Source organism: Rutidosis leptorrhynchoides, chromosome 3 (genome assembly GCF_046630445.1).
Source record: "Rutidosis leptorrhynchoides isolate AG116_Rl617_1_P2 chromosome 3, CSIRO_AGI_Rlap_v1, whole genome shotgun sequence".
NCBI classification, from domain to species: domain Eukaryota; kingdom Viridiplantae; phylum Streptophyta; class Magnoliopsida; order Asterales; family Asteraceae; genus Rutidosis; species Rutidosis leptorrhynchoides.
Genome location: NC_092335.1, coordinates 210,995,146 through 211,000,023, shown reverse-complemented (window position 1 = coordinate 211,000,023; position 4,878 = coordinate 210,995,146). Strand labels below are relative to the sequence as shown.

Sequence of the window (4,878 nt, the reverse complement as noted above, 5' to 3'; positions counted from 1 at the left end):
GTTTGACGAACTTAACCCGAATTCAGTCCATTCATGGGAGGATTTAGCCACTAAATTTCTAAACAAATTTTATCCACCCTCCCTGCAAACCTGTTTAAGAAATGACATCACAAACTTTTCTCAAAAAGAAAATGAGTCATTGTGTCTAGCATGGAATAGAATAAAGATGATGCTTAAAAGATGTCCGAATCATTCGTTAAGTCGGGCCGACATAATCTGTACACTTTACAATGGTTTGGCCAAGGATGATAAGTCTCTCCTAGACATGGCCTCGCAAGGCAATTTCATGTCCCGAACAGCAGACGAAGCATGGAATCTCTAGGACACATTAGATGCACAACAGGAAGATTGGAGCAATGAAACTGCTGAAAAGAATGATGTCTTCGCTCATACAGTAAAAATGCTGGAAACCAGGTTACAAGATCTTACCCTCACTCTTCAGAATTTACCAATTCCTAGAAACTCTGATGCTACTAGAACCAATCTAAGGTATCCTTACACTAGATGGGCACACAAACAGCAAAATAGCTCGGATCATAATATAATCTGCCCGTTGCACAAACCTACTCTCCACTCTAAGGAAATTTTAGTTGAAATTATGAAAAAGCAATACATGATAAACCTTCAAGTCATAGAATGTCAAAATAAGTTCGACACTTTGATAAAGACTTTTGAAGAATTAATTACTAATTTTCAGCTTACACTTAAATGATTAACCACTAAAGTTGAAGTAGAGTGTAGTGAGTTTGATGCCCTAGTAATTACTAGAGGAGGGAAGGAAACAACTGTCAATATACCCATACAAGATTTTTTCGATAAGGAACCTGTGCAAATTGACCCAGTTGTCAATCCACCGAAACCTATCTCTCCTAAGGCCCCGAAAATTATTCCGCGCGCTCGCATACCTTTCCCAGGTAGGCTTAGGAAGGAAAAACAAGAAGCGCAATTCGCTAAGTATTGGGATATTATTAAGAATTTGAATTTGAATGTACGACTAGTAGATGCTTTAGTAGAAATACCAAACTGCGCTAAATTTTTCAAAGAACTGCTTTCAAACAAAGAGAGATTAAGAGAGATAGTTAGCTTGCCCTTAAGTGAAGAATGCTCGTTAGTGTTACAACATGGAATTCCCCCTAAGTTAGGAGATACAGGAAGATTTACGGTACCTTGCTACCTGCAAGATGTCCAAATTAGCAATGCGTTAGCAGACTTAGGAGCCAGTGTAAACCTAATGCCCTATTCATTATTCAAAAAGCTAGGATTAAATGACTTAAGGCCTACCAGAATGACTATCCAACTCGCGGACATACCAGTTAAGATTCTTCGGGGAATAGCTGAAGATGTCCTAGTTAGAGTGGATAAATTCGCGTTTCCCGTTAATTTCGTCATTGTGGATATTGAGGAAGACACGAAGGTCCCACTCATTCTTGGCAGACCATTCCTGAATACTGCCAAGGCCGTAATTGATGTGCACGAGAAATCATTGAAATTAAGGGTTGGAGGAGAAGAAATCACATTCAATGTTGATCGTCTCATGAGCCATCCTAGAGAAGAGGATGTGAATCTCTCTGATTCTTTTCAAGAACTCGTCAACCAATACCTGGAAGAAACCATGGCTATATGTAGTCAAGATCAAATTTCTAAGGATCTGTTTTTTACACCTCCTGAAGGAAATTGATAATGCTAAAAACGAACATATATTTCATAGCATTATCCCTCAAGAAAGACAAGCTTTTAGTTGCAATTGTTCTATTTAGAAGTGATATTCATTTAAATATTAAAAGGTGAAGACAAAAGACAGATTCGACGAATTGAAGACGCAAATGACCAAAACGCTAAAAAGTACAAAGTACAATCAAAGTGGTTCAATGTATTGATGAGAAACGTCTAAAAATTACAAGAGTACAAGACGCGAAATGCAAAATACAAGATATTAAATCGTACGAAAGGACGTTCGAAAATCTGGAACCGGGACATGAACCAACTATCAGCGCGCGACGCAACGGACCAAAAATTACAAGTCAACTAGGCACATGAACGTAATATAATATATATATAATTATATAAAATTATATATATATATTATATTATATTATTTATAAACCGTCGGCAAACAAGAAAACAAGAGATGTGAGCTGTCCAAGGCGGCCATGCGATCGCATGGCCTGGAAGTTATTTTTCCATGCGATCGCATGGGAAGAATAGTATGGTCAGGTCCTATAAATTGCAAGTTTGGGCGATGAGTTTTAACTACACCATATCATACTTCAATCTCACTCTCTCAATATATTTATATTTATAATTTTTATTGTAATTTTATGTTAATAATAATAAGGTTATAGTGGCGAATGTTTTAAGTTTGTAAGTCGAAATTCTGTCCGTATAACACTACGCGATTAATACTCATTGTAAGTTATGTTCAACCTTTTTAAATTAATGTCTCGTAGCTAAGTTATTATTATGCTTATTTAAATCGAAGTAATCGTGATGTTGGGCTAAATATTAAAGACGGGGTTATTGGGCTTTGTACCATAATTGGGGTTTGGACAAAAGATCGACACTTGTGGAAATTAGACTATGGGCTATTAATGGGATTTATATTAACTAAACGATACCTCGTTAATTTAATATAAAGGTTACAATTTGACATATCTATATATAACCACATACGCTTAATCGGGTACGGTAGGCGGGATATTTATAAATACGAATTATTGTTCATTTGACCGGACACGGGGATGGATTAATAGTCACTGGACTCATTAAAACAGGGGTGGATTACATTCAAGGGTAATTGGTGTAATTGTTAACAAAGTATTAAAACCTTGGATTACACGCAGTCGATAACCTGGTGTATTCATTAAACAAAGTATTAAGACCTTGTTACAGTTCGAATCCCCAATTAGTTGGAATATTTGACTTCGGGTAATAAGATTAATTTGACGAAGACTCTCGCACTTTATAATTATGACCGATGGACTATTATGGACAAAACCAGATGGACATATCGAATAATTCAGGACAAAGGACAATTAACCCATGGTAATAAATTAAAATCAACACGTCGAACATCATAAATTAAGTACTTTTTCTTTAGACTAAGATTTAGGTGCTTTAAAATTTTACGACGTCGCTTATCGCTTTAATATTTTATAAATTTTAGTGCCTTTTAAGTTATTGCCGTTTTGGATATAGAATTCCTTTTAAGCTTTAATACCTTTAGATGTAAGTTTTAATTCTTAATTTTTAGGCTTTTAAGTTTTGACGCTGCATTTTCTTATTATTATTTTTTCGACTTTTATTTTTCGACGCTTATTTTTTGACCTCTTATTTTTCGACGCGCTTTTCTTTTTCATTTCGACGCTCTAGTTTTTAGGACATAGATTTTATCTTCTTTAAATTTCGACGAAAAATTATTTTAAGCGGTTAAATTGATAGACACCCAAAATTTTCCGGTTCGTAGTAATAGTTGGATTTGTTAGTGGCGAGTTGTGGGCTTCCGATTTAAAGGGTCCTGGCTACCTGCTGCATCTATTGGCTATTCGAAATGTGGGCAAAAGCAAAAAAGTCTATTAATTTGATAACTTATATAATTTTTATCTTTTATAACTAATAGGATATTCAGTGAATGCACCAAGCAAAACGTTCACCACCTTTCATACGTTCACCACCTGTAACTCGATCAAGACATCTAGCCAATATTATCGCCGTTGATTTTTCTTTAGAATCGTCATCTAGTCGACCAAGTACTCCAATTCAAATTTTCGATAATCCATTTTTTGAACCCGACCTCACAATTGAGAATCCGGAGGATATTCAGGGACAATTCAGAGATCCTGAACCAATAATCATTCCTCCTGAATCACAAATCACTCATCCAGAGATTGTCGAGGAAGAAACAATTAAGTCAGAATCCTCTAGTGATTCAGATTCAACAAATCCAATCATAAAAAATCTGGAACCTCTAAGTATGGAAGACCGAATGAGAGCTAAACGCACTGGCCAAAGTCATGCCATTACTCAACCAGACATTAATGCACCAGATTATGAAATCAAAGGACAAATCCTACACATGGTAACTAATCAATGCCAATTTAGTGGTGTGCCGAAGGAAGATCCAAACGAACATCTTCGTACCTTTAATAGGATCTGTACTCTATTCAAAATCAAAGAAGTTGAGGATGAACAGATCTATCTCATGTTATTTCCCTGGACTTTAAAGGGAGAAGCCAAAGATTGGTTAGAATCGTTACCTGAAGGGGCGATTGACACATGGGATGTTTTAGTTGAAAATTTCCTTAAACAATTCTTTTCGGCATCTAAAGAGGTGAGACTTCAAGGAGAAATTGTTACGTTCACACAAAAGCCAAATGAAACTCTATATGAGGCGTGGACAAGATTTGAAAAGTTGTTGAGAGGATGTCCTCAACATGGTTTAGACACTTATCAAATAGTACAAATATTCTATCAAGGATGCGATATTACTACACGAAAAGACATCGATATAGCAGCTGGTGGTTCCATTATGAAGAAAACCGCAACTGAAACTTACAAAATTATTGATAACACTGCTTCCCACTTACATGAGTGGCATCAAGAAAAAGACATCGTTAGATCATCTAAAGCGGCTAGAGCCGATTCTAGCCATGACTTTGATTCCATTTCCGCAAAGTTAGATGCTTTAGAAAGAGGAATGGAAAAGATGACTAAGGATATTCACGCAATACGCATTAGTTGTGAGCAGTGTGGAGGACCACATTTGACAAAAGATTGTCTCAGTATTGAACAAACAATGGAACAAAGAGAGAATGTTTCATACATGAACCAAAGGCCTGGAAATAATTATCAGAATAATTATCAACCGCCAAGACCAAACTA

General features: G+C 36.1%; 1 non-coding gene across 1 annotated transcript; it reads right to left on the bottom strand.

Moving 5' to 3' along the window:
* Positions 1-4,330: 4,330 nt before the first annotated feature.
* LOC139903311 (small nucleolar RNA R71) lies at positions 4,331-4,437 on the bottom strand. The gene has a single exon (XR_011778139.1). It is a non-coding gene; the product is annotated as a small nucleolar RNA R71 (small nucleolar RNA).
* Positions 4,438-4,878: the final 441 nt, after the last annotated feature.